The sequence below is a fragment of the Hordeum vulgare genome, chromosome 2H, assembly GCF_904849725.1.
Source record: "Hordeum vulgare subsp. vulgare chromosome 2H, MorexV3_pseudomolecules_assembly, whole genome shotgun sequence".
NCBI classification, from domain to species: domain Eukaryota; kingdom Viridiplantae; phylum Streptophyta; class Magnoliopsida; order Poales; family Poaceae; genus Hordeum; species Hordeum vulgare.
In genome coordinates, this window is record NC_058519.1 from 324492853 (window position 1) to 324515242 (window position 22390).

General features: G+C 47.7%; 1 long non-coding RNA gene across 2 annotated transcripts; it reads left to right on the forward strand.

The window, feature by feature from the left end:
• Positions 1 to 1890: 1890 nt before the first annotated feature.
• LOC123430045 lies at positions 1891 to 5332 on the forward strand. 2 transcript variants are annotated; one of them, XR_006622834.1, is made up of 3 exons: positions 1967 to 2512; positions 2594 to 2792; positions 5284 to 5332. It is a non-coding gene; the product is annotated as an uncharacterized LOC123430045 (long non-coding RNA). The 2 variants fall into 2 exon arrangements; XR_006622833.1 differs by lacking the exon at positions 5284 to 5332 and having other exon boundaries at positions 1891 to 2512; positions 2594 to 2841.
• Positions 5333 to 22390: the final 17058 nt, after the last annotated feature.

Genomic DNA, 22390 nt, shown 5'->3' on the forward strand with positions numbered 1-22390 from the left:
GCCTACAAGTTTTTCCTACTGGTCCTTGCTACGTTACTTTGCTGCTACTGCTGTTACTGCTGCTAGTGTTACTTTGCTGCTACTGCTGTCACTTTGTTGCTACGGGTTACTGTTGCTACTGTTGCTATCATACTACTCCGCTATTGATACTTTTCTGAAGATAGTAAGTCTTTCAGGTGTGGTTGAATTGACAACTCAACTGCTAATACTTGAGAATATTCTTTGGCTTCCCCTTGTGTCGAATCAACAAATTTGGGTTGAATACTCTACCCTGGAAAACTGTTGCGATCCCCTATACTTGTGGGTTATCAGTGCTCATATCTCTCCTCAATCATTTCTAGAAGAATAGGTGGTACGTGAAATACATTGCTTGTTGTCAATTAAACTTGATGAAGGATAGGCATAACATAATTCTTATTCTTGTTCATAGTGATTTGAATGCTTCTTCCGGAGTGGCTCATGATATCAATTCTTTTTCTCAAGTGTTCTTCAAGATTCTTGTGGTAGTACCTCAAGTATTCTATCTCTTGCATTTCAAAGTGCAATCCTTCCTCTTTTATCCTTTGAGGTGGTCTTATAACATTCTTGTTAGTGGAGGAGCCTCAAAGGGAGTTATTTCAAGAATGAGATATTTAAAACCACCAATTCTTTGATCATGGGGTATTTGCAACCCGTGATTTCTTCATTTAGTCATCTTGGATTAGATTTCACCTAAATCTTTTTCCTATGGATTGTTGCTATCATGGTGCTTGCCATAAATCCAAGTTCTTAGTGTATCCTCTTGGTGTAAGAACTTTTCATGTCGTGTGGTTCCCAAGCAATCTTTGATTTGTTAGGGGTTGGTCACCTCATTGTTGAGATGGTTTTCATAAGTCCTCTACAAGATTTTTCTTTTCATTGTTGGCTTTCCAACAACTCCGTTCAATTCTTCTTGCAAGGTCTGCTTATCCGATTCATGTGGGAGTAGTTCTCATTTTTCTTCTTCGTCTTTTCTTGCCAAGATCTAGTTTCTATTCTTGTAACGGGGGCTTTGTGATGTTGCTCTCTTCAATCTATCATTTGTCTTTTCAATACCATATTGTTCCCTTGCTCAATTTAGTTAGTTTGTTGTGAATCGTCTCAAGATCTTTCCATTGTATCAAATTTTGGCCCCTTTTCCTACTGAAACGCTGCCAAAACTTTGTGTGAATTCTTGCTTCTTTCTCATATCATTCTTCATCTCTTTGCAACCTTCAAGGATTGTTGGTTTCACTCGTTTGTCAAAGAAGCAACTAAGATTTAAATTTTTCTCTTTGTCATCCTCTTCCCCTTTCATTCTTGGATCTCGGTTCTAGATCCTCTTGTAGTGTAGGAGAGTTGTGACAGCCCGGGACTGACGCTCCAGAAGATTCCCTTTTTATTCCGTTGCCGCCGTGGCATTAGATTGTTGTCGCACTCATCATCGCATCATGCGCATCATCCGCATTGCATCGGCATCCAGTTGCCGCCAATTTTCAAAACTTGCATATGTTCGTAGTTGTCGGTTCTATCTGTGTTCGCCATTTTTCATTTTGAGCCCAGCCACACACGCACGCGCCCGCGACATTGTTAATATTGTTTACAAAAAGTGCGTATAAAATATTGTCGGATTGGGTTGAAACTTGGTGTGCGGTCTTTATATAGTGTAGCTAGGCCACCTGTCAATTTTCGCTGCAATCGGAGTTCATTTGCAACCCAAATCGTTAAATCTATAGCGGCACTATAGCCGGTCATTTTGTCGGACGTTTTCGGTTTATAAAAATCTGCCGCCGGGTTGCTTGTTTTTTTCCTCTCATCTCCGCCTAGCCCCTCTACACAGTGCACGGACCCTGCTCGCAAACCGTTTCGGTTTATCAATTGGTCATCCTAACCAATTTTCCCGACCGTCCAATTAAAAACCGGAGGATCGAGATTAACCTAAACCTAGACCACTAGCTATATATTTGGACCCTAGTCTAGATCATACCTAATCCCTAAAAATCCTCCATCTTCTCCCGTAGCCGCCGCCACCCACCTCGTTTTCTCATCTTGCCAACCAAGTGCGGCCTCCTCCTTCCTCATGTTCTATCCAGGGCAGCCCCGCGCAGCCACATGCCCCGTCATTGACCTCCATGGCGAGCTCGAAGCCCCCGCATCACCTCCAATAGGACCGTCGCGTCCCTCTCCTCTGATTCCTCCCATTTTCCCTTCCTCCTATCTCTCCCTCACCTTGCAGTCTTTCTCTCTTGCTGGAGGACCATCAGGAGCTTTGCCTAGCTCCATGGATGGTCGCCGCCGTGAGTGTCGCGAGGGACCTCCTTGTCGGCGGTATCTGACAAGTCTCCGTCGCCTTGCTTCGTTCCTCCCTTGTGTAGAGCCTCTCGATGTCGCCCCGTGAGCCGCTCGCTGCTCCCGATCTATAGTAGGAGACCCGTGCTCCTCTGGGTTGCCTCGTTGTCCGGCGACTGGCGCCACCGCCGGCAGCCATGAGAGCAGCCACCAGACCGGTTCCCTCGTGCGTCCCTTCCCTATCCTTTCTCATGCTTCTCCTTCCTCTCTCCCTCTCACCATCTCTCTGTCTCTCCTTGTGTCTCAGGAACCTGCCATGGCTGCAAGAGGAGCAAGCTCTGCCGCTGTGTGCTGCATGCCCGGCCAGGAATCGGACGAGGCCAAGCACCGCCGCCGGATCCCGTTGCCTGCTCCCCGTCTCGACCTTCTCCAACGCAGCCCCATCCCGCCAAAGACGAGCCCACCTGCATCTGCGTCTTCAGCCACGGCCGAATAGTTCCAATCAGGTTCAGTTACAGCCGAGTTGGTGATTCAGATTTGTTAAGTTCAGATTCAGCGTTTGTGTATGCTCATCTAGTGAAGGAATCCTTCTTTTAGCACGAATCCATCGTAGCCCAGCTGGTCACGACGTTGAACCTCCACGCAGTAGACCAGGGATCAAATCCCACCGGCTCCAACATAGTTTTTCTCAGCGATTTTGCATTGTCTTTTATCAGCCCTGGTTGTTATGTATAATAACCGAATGCACATCACTAGCACAATGACACGACTAGCCCATTGTTGACCCACGTTAGGTCACACCTAGTAGGTCTTGGGTTCTATTCCGAGCCTCCTCATTTTCCATGTTTTATTTGTTTTATCCTACACACAGCCACCTTGGCCAAATCATCCTGGGCTGCTGCACTATGGTGCAATTCGGCCGAGTGAGTTTTTTCCCCACGTGCGAATTTGTCTAATTGGAGATTAGGTGCCTATTTTAAAACGCCCGTAGATTTTAATCCTTGAGTCGGATCGCAGCAAGTTATTTATGTAACTTTGCTAGAATTTTGCGTAGATAAATATTTTCCAACTCTCATGCATATTTAAAACTGTTTACTGAGCTGTTTGCATCGGTTTGCGTGTCATCATGTTAAAAACGGTTTAGGTCATGGTTAATTCACCGTAACTCCGTTGGACATGAGCCATATATGCAAATGGGCTAGAACGACGGGTGGAATCACGTGAACCACTTTGTTTTTCTGTTTAACAAATATTAAAACATGTTAGTTCAGATCTAGACATAATTCTAATATAACGTGTGGGGTCATATCGGAGATGCTATATGTCGTTTCCAACCTCATTTAAAATGCCTAGATAGGAAGCTTAATTACGCTTCACCTCTTGCCATGTCTAATTAACATTTAATATTTCCGTGTAACTAATCGGGATAGAACTAAATAATTAAAGATGGAGTTTCATCGATATGCAACTCGTTGCATATTGAACTTCACTTAATATGTAGTGTTTGATTGTGTGAATTGTCATGTCGTACCGTGCGTAAATGAAACCGCTCATGCATCATTTGTGTTGTGCATCGTGTGTTGATTCTTGTTTCCAGTTTGCTTCGTCTCGGTAGAGTTCCGACCGCTTCGGAGAGTGAGAATCCGTTCGACTACGTCGGTTCGTCTGCTTCATGGAGTCATTCTTCTTCCAAGCAGGATCTCACGCAAGATGACCATTTCCCTAGATATAATTACTATCAATGCCATTCTAATTGTATCAATTCTATCGCTATGTCTCGTTGTCTACCACCTATTAAATGTCAGCCTCTCCACATTGCCATGAAACCTTCAGCCTATTCACAACCTAGCAAACCACTGATTGTCTATGTTACCGCTTGCTTAACCATGTGTTAGCATTGCTAGTTGCAGGTGCAGATGCTTCCATGTGATAACATGGGTTCCTTGTCATATCACCCTATTAATTGCTAATTAGTTTAATGCACCTATATACTTGATAAAATGAGGAAGGCTTGGCTTTCTAGCCTGGTGTTTTGTTCCACCTTTCCCCCCTTAGTTTCGGCTACCGGTGTTCTGTTCCATAACTGAGCGCTCCTAACACGATCGGGGTTGTTATGGGGACCCCCATGATAATTCCTTTTAGATTAAAACTGCTCTGGCAAGGCCCATCTTTGGTACTACATTTTCCTAATAACTAATGAACCACATAGGGAGTAATTAACATGAGGAAATTTAATCAACCCCCGGGACAGTGCTACGCATGGGGGTTGGTCCAACCTATCAACCGCCGGTGGCTACCAGGGGCAACTCTGTGATTGGCCTACCGGAAGTTTGGACAATCCGTCGTGTCTTGAGAACGAGATACGCGACTCCTATCGGGATCGTCGACACGTCGGGCGACCTTGCTGGATTAGTTTTACCTTTGACAAATGTCTTGTGCATCGAGATTCCGGTGATGCTTTGTGCAATCTCAGAGTTGAGGTTTTTCTACTAAGGAATCCGACGAAGTCACGAGTTTCGTGACCGAGGCTTTCTGTGCAGCTTGTGCTAATTTATGATGGACTGGTTGGAGCACCCCTACAGGGTTAAATCTTTCGGAAAGCCGTGCCCACGGTTATGTGGAAACATGGAAACTTTGTTTAACGTCCGGTTCTAGATAACTTGAAGTAAACTTAATTAAAAACATGCCAACTGAGTGTGTAACCGTGACTGTCTCTTTCGTGAGCTCCTTCTCCGATCGAGGTCACGGTGGGGTTATGTTTGACGTAAGTAGGTGTTCAGGATCATTCATTTGATCATTAGTAGTTCACGTCCGTTATGCATAGATGTTCCGCTCTTATTCTTGTACTCGTAAGTTAGCCACCTCATATAAATGCTTAGTCGCTTGATGCAGCCTCACCACTTAACCATACCTCACCCATTAAGCTTTGCTAGTCTTGATACCTTTGGAAATGAGATTGTTGAGTCCCCTGTGGCTCACATATTACTACAACACCAGTTGCAGGTACAGGTAAATATTACTTGTCGGGAGCGCGTTGATTGTTCATTTGGAGTTGCTTCGTTTTCTTCTTCTTCATCGATCTAGGATGGGTTCCAGGCTGGCAGCCTGGGATAGCAAGGATGGACGTCGTTCTTTTCTCGTTTTTTTCGTCCGTAGTCGGACCCTGCTCTTCTTCGTGATATTTATGTATTGTACTGATGTGACAAGGATGTAGCTTGTGGCAAGTGTAAGACAATTCCATAAACTCTTCTCTTCAGTACATGTACTTCTAACGATATCCATTCTTGCGGAACGATGAGATACGCTACTATCCCTGTCGAGGCCCTCGTGCCAAAATAAGGATAGGATCGCATCTTGGGCGTTACAGGTACACATCAATGTCATTGCCGGGTTGCCTAGGGCCTTGGATGAGCACTGGGATCATAATGAACTTCCGCTTCATGCACAACCAAGGAGGAAGGTTATACACACATAGCGTCACAGGCCATGTGTTATGCTTGCTGCTCTGCTCCCCAAAAGGACTAACGCCATCTGCACTTAGACCAAACCATACGTTCCTTGGGTCACGTGTAAAGTCGCTCCACTTTCTCTCGATCGTTCTCCACTGCGACACATCAGCGGTTGCTCTCAACTTGCCATCTTTCTTACGGTCTTGTAACACCATGATTTTTCAAACTTTTTCTTTTTAAAATATTTTTGAGGATCACTTGCAATTTGGTGGATTTTCAAATTCTCAAAGCAAGTTGGATTGTGAAGTCTCTGATTTCTTGTCTCAAGCAACCCAAAACCTTTTGCTTCTTACCAAAACCTTTCTGAGATTTATTTGCAATATTTTATTCCTCCAAATAATTCCCTTTCTATTTTTGGGAATTATGGCATCACTATTGGTTGTGAAGCAACCTATAGCTTGGATGAGCTTTAAGACCCAAAACTTTTACAACATCTTCTCAACACCATATGATTTCAAAATATTCAAAAATATTTCTTTGCCCAATGTATAATTTTGGCCAGAATAATTGTTTATTTTCTGACCAGAATTGTCCCTTTGTGAAGCAACCCCATGATTCCTGTTTTGGAAAATTCCCAATAAATTCCTGTAGTTACTAGGGATCATATATAGTTCCAATATGTAAAAACGTCCAATGGTCCAATACAAATTTTGAGCAGGAAAACTGTGCTAAGTTTCTGCTATAATTGAACCCTTGTGAAGGAAGTGCTAGCTAGGAGTGCACAATGGAGCTACAAATTTTTGGGCATGTGTGCACTAGTAAATGACACTTCCCCACCAAGTCTCACTTATAGCAAAGCTTGCCAAACTTTGCCAGCTTAGAGTTTTTCTATGCTGATCCTCCCAGACATCCTATCTTACTACAACCCCAACCCAGTTGAGCTCTAAAACCTCCCAAAGTCTATAGACAGAAACTGTTGTTGATGTTCCAAGTCGCAGGAGAGAATGAGTGATGGAGCAAGCAGTGGATGGTGACTAAGGAGAGGCTGGTCGACGCAATGGACAAGGTCTCCAGGCCTGCGTGACATCCGGGTGGCCACAACCATGGTGATCATGGTGATGGCATGCCATAGAGCGCGCTCTGCGCAACTCCAGTGATAGCTGAGCCGCCCCGAGCCTTCATTCGCTGCCCCATCCTTGTCCGGAGCACTGACGAGGTCCCTGGCAGCCGCATGGCACCTCTCGAAGGTGCTGGATCGCCGGAGAACGCCGCCGCCACTCCCGGCCAAGCTCCGCCACAGGACCGAACTGACAGCTCTGGCCACTGTTCTCGTCCGTGAGCCCTTAATGGACACGAGCTATCCCATCGCCTCCCCACTCTCCTCCGTCACCTCAGCGCACTCCACGACGGCCACCTCAGCCCTTCGGCGACTGTGGTTGAGCTTATCCTCGCCGCTTCGGGAGAGATCGGCCAAGCTCGTCACCGGCCTATTTAAAGGAGTGTCCGACCCCTTCGAGCTCTCCACACCCCTCCTGCTGCTCCCTATTGACTTCCTGAATGGCGAGCCAAGACCTAGAGGCCCTCTGGCCTCGAAAATCGCCGGAGCTCCGCATCCTACAGCCTTACCGTCGACAGCACCAACCACATCCTCCAGAGCCTAATCAACCCCACCATCGAGTTCGGGAAGTTTCCCTGGTGCTTCCCGACCCCTCGCCCAAGCTTTTCCCCACCGGAATCCTCGTCTCCGACGACCACCCGAAGCCGCCGCCGCCGGAGAAGAAGGGGCCGACGTCGTCTATCCACCACTCGCAAAGCTGCGGGTATGTGCGTGCTTGTCGTCGACCGCCCGTTCCATTCCGCCCGATCCCAGCCGTCGCCTCCGTCTTAGTCGCCGGCGACCATCGCCGGGAGGCCACCTCACCTATGTTCCCCTTGGTGGTAACCCTATGAGCCCAGTTAAGTTGAGTTGGGCCCGTCCCCGGTTGGGACAGTTTTGTTTGGCCACGACGGTGGCAGGTGTCATGAGGACATATGTCCACCCAGGGCAAGACTCCGGAAGGGAGTGGTTGCCGGGGATATGATGAGAGAGTCGCGGGTCAGGCAAGTTTCGTTGGAGTAATGTTGGTCCACCCGAATGGGATCACGAGGTCAGTACTCCATAGTGTGGGTAAAGTGTGCAACCTCTACAGAGTGTCAAACCTAATCGAATAGCCGTGTCCACGGTAATGGACAGCCCGACCAGTAGATGGTCAACCCTGTGGATGTTAGTAATGATGGAAGAACCCTTTAGTTGAATGGAGATGCTTGATAGGCATTCCGGTGGTTGCGAGACAATCCAAGATATGAGTAAGTGGATATTATAAAGCCAAGTGGTTTTATTCCTAATTTGTTGCCATGCTATTGTTTGTTGCATTAGTTGGTTATTATGAGCTTGCGAGTACATTCCAGGTACTCACATGGCGTATCATGCGAGATGCAGGAGAAGCCGAGGACGGAGGTCGTGATGATGCATACTAGGAAGTGTCCACAGCAGTGTCCCTATGTATGGAGTTGCCGCTATGTTCCGCTACGCTGTAGAAGTACTTAGTAGTTTCGAGGCCCCACTATGTCTCATAAATAATGTAGATATTGTTGCAGCACCAAGGGTGCCTTTGGCCTCGCTATCATTGTAAGATATGTACTTTTCACCTTATTCTATCAATAAAGTCAGTTCAGTTCTGTTCCAAGTTGTTGAGTGTTTCTAGAAGACATGATCTCTTGGTTGGAAACACTGGTAATATAATTCGTTGAATCGGGGTGCCACAGGTCTTTTATGTGTCATTGCATCAACTCGGCATGCTTTTTGTTTCTGAACAGATGTTTTAACCACGGTAGTCTAGGAGCATACCACATCACCTTGGCATGAACCATCTTCCCGGTGCGCTGGCCCTCAACATCATGAGGGTCATCTCTTCTCATCTTATACCGCAATGCGCCGCATACCGGGCATGCGTTCAAATCCTCGTACGCACCGCGGTAGAGGATGTCGTCATTAGGGCATGCAAGTATCTTCTGCACCTCCAATCCTAGAGGGCATAGAACCTTCTTTTCTTCGTACATACTGTCGGGCAATTCGTTATCCTTTGAAAGCTTCTTCTTCATTATTTTCAGTAGCGAACTAAAGCCCTTGTCAGATACACCATTGTCTGCCTTCCATTGCAGCAATTCCAGTGTGGTACCGAGCTTTGTGTTGTCATCTTCGCAATTTGGGTACAGCCGTTTTTGTGATCTTCTAACATGCGATCGAAGTTCAACTTCTCCCTTTCACTTTCGCATTCTCTATGTGCATCAACAATGACCGGATGAAGATCATCATTTGCACATCGTCTGGTTCCTCTTGATCTTCAGCTTCCCCCATTGCAGCATCACCGTAGTCAGGGGGGTAGTTGTCATCATCCTCTTCTTCTATGTTGTCTTCCATCATAACCCCTCTTTCTCCGTGCTTGGTCCAAACATTATCGTGTGGCATAAAACCCTTTTGAAGCAGGTGGAAGTGAAGGGCTTTATAGTCAGAGAAAGCCTTCGTATTCCCACACACAGTACATGGACAATGCATAAAACCATTCTGCTTGTTTGCCTCAACCACTTCGAGAAAATTATAAAGGCCCTTAATATACTCGGAGGTGCATCGGTCACCATACATCCAATGCCGGTTCATCTGCTTGCGTTATATAATAAAGTGTATTAAAAACCAATACAACATATCATGAATAGAAAAGTGACCAAATTAATAGAAATTTATCATCACACTAAAGCCAAACTACAGTAGTGACCAAAATAAATACATAATGTTCATACATAGTTCTCACTATTGAACAACATATAGCTCTCTAGAGCATCTAATTAGAACATACATTGAAACTATAAAATTTAAATGCAACAACAAATGCTATCATAACCGCAACTAAGGTACCAATTGATCCAACGGCATAACGATACCAAGCCTCAGTATGAATGGCATATTTTCTAATCTTTCTAATCTTCAAGCGCATTGCATTCATCTTGATATTGTGATCATCACGCACATCGGCAACTTCCAACTCCAATATCATCTTCAACTCTTTGTAATTTTTCTTTCAAGTAGTTGTTTTATTTTTGAACCAAATTTAACTTATCGGCAAGAATTTGTGTGCTGGTTCGAATACCTCCTAGATAAAAAATATATATCTCACGTTGGTCGGCATAATTGTCATAAACACTAAATAAAACAAGTAGTTATAGAAGATAATATATACCACATCCGAATCATAGACAGGACGAGGGCCGACGGAGGCGGATACCAAAACCATCGCACTATATAATAACCAAACAATAATAAAAAGCAACAAAATTACAAGTAAGAACTTTTGGTTTTAGAAAAAAGATAAGAAGAAGAGACTAACAACGGTGGTGCCGGCGCCAAGGTGGGCGCGGGCGATCGACGGCGGTGAGGACGGGGACGGGACAGGACGGACCGCCAAAGCTACACAAAACTTGAGGAAAATGGAGCTTGGAGAAGGAGATTCGAGAGGAGAAAGCTTAAGTGTGGCTCGGGCATTTCATCGAACACCTCATGTGCATAGGAGGTGAGCTAGAGAACCACAAAGCTCTCCCCCGGCCGGACAAAAAAACAGAGCAGTGCACTGCTCTTCTCGCGGGCAGGGGGTATATATAGGCAAACCATTTGTCCCGGTTTGTGGCTAGAACCGAGATAGAGTTCAACATTTGGTCCTGGTTCCAGCCACAAACCGGGACTAATTTTTGTGGGCCAGGAGTGAGTCACATTTGTCCCGGTTCATGTCTGGAACCGGGACCAAAGGGGTCATACGAACCGGGACCAATGGCCCACGAGGCCGTGCCAGCGCCCTAGCCTCACGAACCGGGACCGATGCCCCCATGGGTCCCGGTTCTTGAGTGAACCAGGACTAATGGGATTTCATCAAGTGGACTAAAACCCTCTTTTCTACTAGTGGTGTCATGCCGATGACAATGATGATCATGGTGCCCCGAAGATGGAGATCAAAGGAGCAAGATAATATAGGCATATCATGTCATTATATGATTGCATGTGATGTTTATCATATTTTTCATGTTATTGCTTAGAACGACGGTAGTAAAGATAAGATGATCCCTCATTAAAATTTTGAGATATTTATTCCCCTAAGTGTGCACCGTTGTGAAGGATCGTTGTCTCGACGCACCATGTGATGATCGGGGGTGATAGATTCTAACGTTCGTATACAACGGTTGTAAGCCAGGTTACACACGAAAAACACATAGGTTGACTCGACGAGACTACCATGTACAGATATGGCCTCGAATATAGGAGACCGAAAGGTCGAACAAGAGTCGTATGGTTGACATGATCAGCATGGAGATGCTCACCATTGATGGCTAGTTCTTCTCACGTGATGATCGGACACTGGCTAGTCGACGTGGATCATGTAACACTTGGATGACTAGAGGGATGTCGATCTAAGTGGGAGTTCATTAGTAATTTGATTAGATGAACTTAATTATCATGACCTTAGTCTAAAATTTTCTTTACAAATATTATAGATCCAATGGCCAACGCAAATGTGTCATTCAACTTCAACGCGTTCCTAGAGAAAACCAAGGTGAAATATGATGGGAGCAACTATGCGGATTGGGCTGGTAACTTAAAGCTCATCCTCACTACTTCCAATAAGACATATGTCCTTAATGCACCATAGGTGATCGTCCCGTTCCCGCGGCAGACCAGGACGCTAGGAACGCCTAGCAGTCGCGGAGTGATGACTACTCTCTGGTTCAGTGCGACATGCTTTACAGTTTAGAACCGGGGCTCCAAAGGCATTTTGAGCAACACGGAGCATATGAGATGTTCGAGGAGCTGAAGCTTGTTTTCCAAGCTCATGCCCGGGTCGAGAGATATTAAGTCTCTAACAAGTTATTTAGCTGTAAGATGGAGGAGAATAGTTCTGTCAGTGAGCACATACTCAGAATGTTTGGGTTGCACAACCACTTGAATCGGCTGGGAGTTGAACTTTCGGATGATGCAGTCATTGACAGAATCTTCCAATCGCTTCCACCTAGCTATAAAGGCTTTCTAATGAATTACAACATGCAAGGGATGGAAAAGACTATTCCTAAATTGTATTCAATGCTGAAATCTGTGGAGGTAGAAATCAAGAAAGAGCATCAAGTGTTGATGGTCAATAAGACCACCTGTTTCAAGAAGGGCAAGGGTAAGAAAATCTTCAAGAAAGACGTCAAACCAGTTGCCGCACCCCGGTAAACCAGTTGCCGGGAAGAAGCCAAAGAAAGGACCCAAGCCCGAGACTGACCGCTATTACTGCAAGGGAATCGGTCAATGGAAGCGGAATTGCCCTAAGTACTTAGCGGACAAGAAGGCCGACAACGTCAAAGGTATATGTGATATACTTGTTATTTATGTGTACCTTACCAGTGCTCATAGTAGCTCCTCGGTATTTGATACCGGTGTTGTTGCTCACATTTGCAACTCTAAGCAGGAACTGCGGGACAAGCATAGGTTGGCTAAGGACGAGGTGACGATTGCGTCGGGAATGGTTCCAAGCTCGATGTCATCGCCATCGGCACGCTACCTCTACATCTACCTTCGGGATTAGTTTTAAACCTTAATAGTTGTTATTTAGTACCAGCTTTGAGCATGTACATTGTATCGGGATCTTGCTTTATGCAAGATGGTTACTCATTTAAATGTGAGAATAATGGTTGTTTTATTTAATTGAGTGGTATGTTTTATGGTCATGCCCCGTTGGTCAATGTTTTATTCCTGATGAATCTCGATCGTGATGTTACACATATTCATAGTGTGAGTACCAAAAGATGTAAGGTTGATAATGATAGTCCCACATACTTGGGGCACTCCCGCCTTGGTCATATCGGCGTAAAATGCGTGAAGAAACACCACACAGATGGACTTTTGGAGTCACTTGATTTTGAATCATTTGACACATGTGAACCGTGCCTCATAGGCAAGATGAAAAAGACTCCGTTCTCCAGAACGATGGAGCGAGCGACCAAATTATCGGAAATAATACATACAAATGTATGCGGTCCAAAGAGCGTTGAGGCTCGCGGTGGCTATCGTTATGTTCTCACCCTCATTGATAATTTAAGTAGATATGGGTATGTCTACTTAATGAAGCACAAGTATGAAACCTTTTAAAGGTTCAAGGAATTTGAGAGTGAGGTGGAGAATCAAAGTGTCAAAAAAATAAAGTTTCTATGATCTGATCGTGGAGGAGAATATTTGACTCACGAGTTTGGCATGCACCTAAGGAAATGTCGAATTGTTTCACAACTCACGTCGCCTGGCACACCGCAGCGTAACGATGTGTCTGAACGTCGTAATCGCACTTTCTTGGATATGGTGTGATCTATGATGTCTCTTACCGATTTATAGCTATCATTCTGGGGATATGCATTGGAAACTGCCGCATTCACTTTAAATAGGGCATTGTCTAAATCCATTGAGACGACGTCGTATGAATTATGGTTTGGCCAGAAACCTAAGTTGCCGTTTCTGAAAGTTTAGGGCTGCGATGCTTATGTGAAGAAACTTCAACCAGAGAAGCTCGAACCAAAAGCAGAAAAATGCATCTTCATAGGATACCCTAAGGAAACTATTGGGTACACCTTCTATCTTAGGTCCGAAGACAAAGTCTTTGTTGCCAAGAATGGATCCTTTACAGAGAAAGAGTTTCTCTCAAAAGAAGTAAGTGGGAGGAAAATAGAACTTGATGAGGTAATTGTACCTCCTCTCGAACTGGAGAGTAGCACAGCGCAAGAAAATGTTTCTGAGGCACCTGAACCGGCTAGAGAAGAAGTTAAAGATAATGATGATAAAACTTTGGGTCAAGTTGCTAACGAACCTCGAAGGTCGACAAGGGTATGTTCCGCACCAGAGTGGTACGACAACCCTGTCATGGAAATCATATTGTTGGACAACAGTAAACCTTCGAACTATGAAGAAGCGATGGCGAGCCCGGATTCCAACAAATGTCTTGAGGCCATGAAATCCGAGATAGGCTCCATGTATGAGAACAAAGTATGGGCTTTCGTGGACTAGCCCGATGATCGGCGAGCCATAGAAAATAAATGGATCTTTAAGAAGACGACTGACGTGGATGGTAATTTGACCATTTATAAGGCTCGACTTCTTGCCAAGCGTTATCAAAAAGTTCAAGAGATTAACTACAATGAGACCTTCTCACACGTAGTGATGCTGAAGTCGGTCGAATCATGTTAGCAATTGCCGCATTTTATGATTATGAAATCTGGCAAATTGACGTCAAGACGGCATTCCTGAATGGCTTTCCTAAAGAAGAATTGTATATGATACAGCTGGAAGGTTTTGTCGATCCCAGCAACGCTAACAAGGTATGCAAGCTCCAGCGCTCCATCTATGGGCTGGTGCAAGCATCTCGGAGTTGGAACATTCGCTTTGATGAGGTGATCAAAGCCTTTGGGTTTGTATAGACTTATGGAGAAGCATGTATTTACAAGAAAGTGAGTGGGAGCTCTGTACCATTTCTCATATTATATGTGAATGACATATTGTTGATGGGAAATGATATAGAACTATTGGAAACCATCAAGGCCTATTTGAATAAGAGTTTTTCAATGAAGGACCTTGGAGAAGCTAATTACATATTAGGCATCAAGATCTATAGAGATAGATCGAGACGCCTCACAGGTCTTTCACAAAGCACAAACCTTGACAAGATATTGAAGAAGTTCTATATGGATAAGGCTAAGAAGGGGTTCTTGCCTGTATTACAAGGTGTGAGGTTAAGTACGACTCAACGCCCGACCATGGCGGAAGATAGAGAAAACATGAGTACCGTCCCCTATGCTTCAGCCATAGGCTCTATCATCTATGCCATGTTGTGTACCAGACCTGATGTGAACCTTGCCATAACTTTGGTAGGGAGGTACCAAGGTGATCCATGACTGGATCACTGGACAACGGTCAAGAACATCCTTAAGTACCTGAAAAGGACTAAAGATATGTTTCTCGTTTTTGGAGGTGCCGAAGAGCACGTCGTAAAGGATTACATCGAAGCTAGCTTCAACACAGATCCGGATGACTCCAAGTCACAAACCGGATACATGTATATTTTGAATAATGGGGCAGTTTGCTGGTGAAGTTGGAAGCAAAGCGTCGTGGCGGCATCTACATGTGAAGCAGAGTACATAGCTGCTTCAGAAGCAGCACAAGAAGGAGTCTGGCTGAAGGAGTTCATCACCGACCTAGGAGTGATTCCAAGTGCGTCGGGCCCAATGACTTTGTTTTGTGAGAACACTTGAGCTATTGCTATTGCAAAGGAGCCCAGGTTTCACAAGAAGACCAAGCACATCAAGTGCCGCTTCAACTCCATTCGTGGATACATCCAGGATGGAGATAAAGATATTTGTAAAGTACATACGGATCTGAATGTCGCAGATCCGTTGACTAAACCTCTTCCACGAGCGAAACATGATCAACACCAAAACTATATGGGTGTTAAATTCATCACAATGTAACTAGATTATTGGCTCTAGTGCAAGTGGGAGACTGTTGGAAATATGCCCTAGAGGAAATAATAAAATGGTTATTGTTATATTTCCTAGTTCATGATAATTGTCTATTACTCATGCTATAAATTTATTAACCGAAAACCGTAATACATGTGTGAGTATATAGATCGCAATGTGTCCCTAGTGAGCCTCTAGTTGGCTAGCTCGTTGATCGATAGATGATCATGGTTTCCTGATCATGGACATTGGATGTCATTGATAACGAGATCGCGTCATTGGGGAATGATGTGATGGACAAGACCCAATCCTAAGCATAGCACAAGATCGTGTTGTTCGTTTGCTAAAGCTTTTCTAATGTCAAGTATCATTTCCTTAGACCATGAGATTGTGCAACTCGCGGATACCGTAGGAGTGCTTTCGGTGTACCAAACATCACAACTTAACTAGTGATTGTAAAGGTGCACTACAAGTATCTCCGAAAGTATCCGTTGTGTTGTACAAATCGAGACTGGGATTTGTCACTCCGTGTGACGGAGAGGTGTCTCTGGGCCCCCTCGGTAATCCAACATCATATTGAGCTCAGTGTGACTAAGGAGTTAGCCACGGGATGATGTGTTACAGAAAGAATTAAGAGACGTGCCGGTAATGAGAGTGAACAAGGTATAGGGATACCGACGATGGAATCTCGGGCAAGTATCATACCGATAGACAAAGGGAATTGCATACGGGACTGATTGAATCCCAGACATCATGGTTCATCCAATGAGATCATTGTGGAACATGCGAGAACCAACATGGATATCCAGAAAAAAAATTAAGATTTGGCACGGCTGCCACAAAGCTGCGCAACCGGCCCGAATCTCGAGGACTACACCCACCCTTGAACAAGCAAAGAAAAAACTTAGACGAGAGGCTTACCTCGAGCGCCTTCTCCAGGGTCTTGAGGTTGGACATTGCCAACTGGGCGAAGCTGACCACGTTGCTCTCGTAGCATGCCATCATGCCCGATGCTTGCGGAATCGACACGACCTGCCCAGGGGCCAAGGGGGCCATCCCAGTCACGACCCAGGGCGTTCTGCCGCTGCTCCCACGTGGCGGTCACCGGAGATAGTGAATGGGCCCGGCTACCGCTGCTACCACCCGCATGTGGCATAGCCAGTGTCGCCTGCACCATCGAAGCAACGACGTTGCCAGGGGCCTCGGCATCGGTCTGCTGCCCTGGGTCGAACGCAGAGCGGACCACCTCTTAGGAAGCCGGCACGCCAGCCGGTGGGTCCACCACCTCTGGATGCGCATCTGCGGGCGCTGGCGAGGTCCTCGCGTCAGGAGCCACGTGTGGCGGCGTCGTCGGGACGTCCCTCGCCGCCTCGATCGAGGGGCCACTCGTGTTGGCTGGCACAGCCAACACGGCCTTAGCCTTCGCGCGCATTCCCTCTCGAGCCGCACCGTCACCGCGTGGTCTGCGGCGAGCGAGGCGACCTGCTCGGCTTCGAGGGCCGACGCGTCGGCCTCCGATAGCTCGATGGTGTCACTACAAGACAGAAATAGGCACGAGCTCATATGCCACATGGCATCCAAGAAAATAAAAAAGAGGCACGAGCCGAAGAAAGCCTTATTCTTCACCGAGGGGGGTCAAAGGGGGCCACACATGATCCTCCTGCGCACCTGCGGAGAGGTGCCAGCTAGCAAGGCCGTCGACCGCGTCTTCTTGGTGACCGGGCCGCCAGTAGAGCCGTCGGCTGGTCACTTCTCACGATGGCGTTTCTCTGCCGTTCGTCGACGGGTCGGCTGGGTGACAGCCAGCCGGCCTCCAGCCGGACGCTCGGTGCTCCCTCTCCGGCGGCCGTTCCGAGTCGTGGGAGGCGGCGCATCGAGCACCTGCAGCTCATCGTCATCATCCGTCCTGTCCATGACGGACCCATCAGGAGGGCAGCGTGACGTCTCCACCTTGCCAGATGGGGTGTTGGCCGACTCATCTGCTTCGCCGCCCTCGTCCCCTTCGTCTTCCTCCTCCTTCGGCACGTCCGAGCTTTCGGGGGCATCGGGACCACCCCCGTCCGACTCATAGTCCTCGGCATCAGAATTCTCTAGATCCACGAGGAAATTCATCGGGTTCGGGCCGTGTGGGGTGTTCTGCCGGTAGAATATCTGGGGAGCACCGCGACCGCACGTCAAGTGCTTTGAATAAAGAGTGAAGACAATAAAGGGAAAACAGTACCAGCAGGTGGAATACTTACCGGCGATGCTCGGTTGTCGCTATGGAACGGCTCCAGGCCAAATCTCCATGCCTGCTCGTCCAGCTAAAAATTGGTGATGTAGTTCACCCGGGCGGCAACCTTGTGCAGCAGCTGCTGCACCGTCAACAGCCGGCACGGATCCTTGGGGCTATTCATGTCGCATATCCGGTGCGGCCTCGCCTGCAACACCTGCACGCGGTGAGAGATGAAGGTCATTATTACATTCGTGCCCATCCACCCTGGCGAAGACTCGAGCTGCTTCAGTCGGCCAACCAAGGCCATATCCTCGGTAAAGAGGTCGACGAGCTAGTTCTCCACATTCTGCGACGCGTCGGAGAAGGTGGGGAGGCCGACCCAGTCGCACCCCTCTCGGATGTTGCGGATGAAGAAAAAGTTATGCTGCCACTTCTTGAAGGACTCCTTGAACTGCATCCTTGGCAGTGGCGGGCCGCTCCGCTTGTAGATCACCGCGCCGCTGCAGGAGTAATCCACCGGGTCGTGCTTCTGGCTACGGAAGTATAAGAAATGGTGGAAGTAGGAGGGGAAAGGGCAGATGCCCAAGTATGCCTCGCACAGCATGACGAAGCACACAATGTACAAGACGAAGTTCACCCCCAGATGATGCATCTGGAGGCCATAGCTCTGGAGGATGTGTCGAAGGAAGGAGCTCGTCAATAGGCCGAAGACGATGAGGAAGTGGCTGCCGAATACGACGCGCTCGCCGTCGTGGGGTTCCGGCATGCGCTCGTCCCCGAGGCGCGGGCCTCAAGCATCTCGTCGGACAGGAGCTTCCGCGTCAAACGAATGTACTCGATGTGACCATCATTGATCATGGACCCCTCCCACGAACCGGCGGGAACCTTCAGCATCTTTATGGTCGCCGGCGGCGAGCTTGGCGAGAAGAGGCACGAGAGACGAGCCCCCAGTGGATCCACCACAGGGAGGCACTACCGGCACGAGGAGGAAGAGAGGAGGCAGAGGGGCGCTACGGGTGCGGGGAGGAAGAAGGAGGCAGAGAGCACGGAACGAGAGAGGTGGGAAGGCGAGGCAATGGTGGCCTCGACCTCCTCCCACCCCATTTAAAGCCCCGGGAGGTGGAGGGGCGTGAAGGATCCCTGACGCCCACGATCACACCTCCCCACGATCTCTGTGCATTAAAATCGTGTGGTAGGACGCCAACCGACGGGGCATGGCAACAGAAGTTCCGGGCATGGGCCGAGGCGTGCGAGGCTGGCCCTGCAGCGTAGTCCCATCTTGCACAAAGTGGCAGGCCCACCGCTCGCCGCTGGCCGACGCGTGGCGCCTTCCAGTCGTCGCTCGAACCGAGGCGACATGGAGAACCTGACCAGCTAGCAGGCGGAAGGCTGCGACCAGGGTTAGGTGCGGCCCGGCCGGCTGCGACCAGGGTTAGTTGCGGCCCGGCCAGCTGCCCCTCCCGCGGGCACGAAACCTTTTTGTCTGTCGGCTCTAGCCAGCCGGCCCACCTTGACAAGTCCTTTAGGTGCAGGGGAAAAATTGCTGGCCCCCTCGGCTAGAGGCCGCCTGGGTATACCAAGAGCGGAGATTAGTCGTCTCCAAGACATTTGGGGCCGCCTGGCCCCCTAGGCCGACTGGCGATAACCGGCCCCTTTAGCCGACACAAGTACGGTCAGCTGGTGATAGCCGGTCCCTTTGGCCCGTACATGCCCGGCCGGTTGGAGATAGCCGGACCGTTCGGCTCACGAGTTTGGTCGGCTGGCGACAGCCGGCCCCTTTTCGCCTGCTCATACGTGGCTGGCTAGCGATAGCCGGCCACCCATTCCACACGTGTCTGGCCGCCTGGCGGAGCTCGGCCAAACGGCTGGGCTGTCGCCAGCTGGACGGCCGGCTCGCGTCCCATCTGACCATACCATCGCACACACATAAGACAAGACGAATGATCAGAGGCTATCACGGCAGCAGTATGTGCTGACTTGTATGGCCATGCTGCGGCGTAATGATGGGAGGGTCGGCAAGGATACACGGGGCCCGACCCTGACCGAGCAAGGCGGTCCTGTAGCCCCGTTCCCCTCTGTCGCCCGCCCCTGATGGCTCGGCATGCCGGCCGCTGATGCACATGACCGGCGGGCCCCGCGACAAGACTCAACCACAGGTGGGCCCGGTCACCGGCCCAAGAGGCTGGTTGCCGGCCCCCACCACATATCCTACCGTTGCCACTGTAACACCTAGTTGCACTATAAAACCATGCCCCTTCATACCGAGAGAGGCACGGAAGAAGAGGAGGACATCCACACTATCTTCAGGTTCCATAGGTTCACTCAGTTAGACGCCCACAACTATACGTAGAACACCAGCTGAGGCAGCGAGACACATAGCCAGCACTCCGTCTCCCTCCTCACGAACAGCTCAAGGAGCAACCGTTGTATTTTGATTCTCATATAGTCACACACGCAGGACTACGGGTTTTACCTCATTGAAGGGCCCTGAACCTGGGTAAACCGGTGTGATGTGTGTTGCGCCATCACCCGTTTCCGCACGCCGTCGGTGCCCATCAGCCCCAAACCACGAGTTAAGCCACCCCATGGCATCTGTCCCAGAAATTCCACGACAATAATGGTCTTTCGATCCACCAAGGTATCTTAGCTACATCCTCAAGACAACTACTATAGTCACATCAAACCATTGTCTACAACCATATATCTTTTGGACGATCCTTCCTATGGCATCTTAGTTCCGGTGCTGGCTTAAGAACAAAAAGGTGTTTGTCCACTATGACCACTAGTTCCATAAGGAACCTAGTGCTAAACAATGGTGGTTGAAGCTCAATAGGCGTTTTGGTAATCGCATGTGTTAAATAAACATGTGGTTAGAGGTTAGAGGTTGTGTAACTTGTGAGGTCTAGGTTAGTCTAGGGAGGGTTTCCAATCTTGAGGGAGAAACATAGCTCTACGGGGTTGAACTTGGTTGAGTACATCATAGCGCTACTGGTTCGTCGAGGAGGAGTCCTCGGTTTATCCTGTCTTGCTGGTCTTCAGATGTCGAGATGGGGTGGAGGGAAAGTAGCATAGAGGGAATTGCCTAAGGGGATGGTATAGTGCATGTGTAATCAAACAAGTGCTGAAAGGGCTAACACATTCATTAAAATAAGATAGGCGGCATAGCCGAGTACATGTTGCCTAGGGAAAAAGTGCGACTTATACCAAAACAAAAACATATAAAAACAAGCAACGCAGCACATGTTTTCATTTGAACCATTAAACGGACTCGACTCCGCATAGGGAATTCACGACTCATCCTACCCTAGGGGTTCTTGGATTCAAGTAGTCGTGCCTTGCCTCATGCTTCAGGAAAGGATGCTCAATCTTCAGCTCTAGGTCCCCTTGGTGCACTAGTGGGTACGCAATAGTCGACTAATTGTTGGAACACTATTTAAGAAGATGGACATATTCGCCAAATCTCTGGCATGTAACAGGAGCAAAAAGGTTATTATCCATCGTCGGGTTATTACATCGGTGTTGCGAAGATGGACCTCCCCATGGTGGATATGGAAATCTGTTCCTATGCCATCTGCGTGGGGCTCAGTTGCGGGCTTCCAAACCTTCCTCAATTTTCTACTCTTGATTGGTGATGTAGACTTACAGTGCATCAATATGTTGTCCTTGCTCGACCACCTTCTTCTTCTCAGGGCAGAGGAGGTGCAGTAGTGAAGGGAAATCCTGGGGGGGACTTGAGGAATTCTTTAGTAAGGTAACGCGGATGGTGATCTTTCATGTTGGTGAAGTAGACTAGGATCTTGAGTATTGGGTATTCGTCTTCTGGGAAATCTATCACTTGAGCAGGAGCTCCTAGTCCACTCTTGCGAGGTAGGTAGCGGGTAGCTCGTCCTTATTTCATTTCCGGGTGAAGCTCTCGATGATGAAGAAGGGTTTCGTAGGTTGCCTCCTAATCAGACATGTCTCTTGTTGGCATAGGTGGTCTAACAAAGAACCAACTCTAGGGTAGTGTCTTATATGGTACAACCACCTTCTTGTAGAATTCTGTTCCAAACTCGCCATTGTTTAGCTCATGCAGGGTGTACATCAGCTCTAAAGGATTGTGGCATTGCTGGAGGCAATCCTTTAGAAGTGGTGGAAAACCGGTTATGAGGAGTCTCATGGGGGCAACAGCCATTTACAGCATGCCTAGAGAAGGGTTAATTACAAGAGAGGATAGGGTGAGTATACAAGGTTTTACGGTTGGCTAGATCAGAAGTGGAGAGAACTCCAATAGGCTTTACAAGTGATTATAGGGTGTGAGGGCTAGTTCTTGTCCTAAATAACGTCCATGCTAACTAACGGCTTCCTACAGTCGACTTGTCTCCGGTACCAGCTCTGTGGGGACCGCGACTCATAAGTCATGATCACTGCTTGTACGTGCACAGTGATCCCACAGATCAATGCTCAATGAACACAAAGAAACTGAATAACAAGAGTCTTACATACATTATGCACTGTTTTTCTCGAATATGGCCTTTATGGCCAAGGCTTCATATATTTGCAGTGGAAAATCTTCATCGATAGTATAAACCCATGCTGCCTTAACCCTATAGGCATTCTGATTGGAAAGCGTCCTAGCTTGCAAGTACGTCACCAAGGTATTCGTCATCATATCCTGTTCTTTCGTGCCTGGCCAATAAAATAACCAGTGGCATGCCAATGAGTACTTTGAATGTACTCACAAGCAACCCATGTTTGGAATAAGCAAATAACAATGCATGACATAGCACTAAGTAGGTAAGTTGAAGAAAGCTAATTTTGAGTGCAATAACATGATCAAATCAACTATAAAAGCATGCATCAACTGGTTGCAGACATCCATATGAACAAGTTACAGATA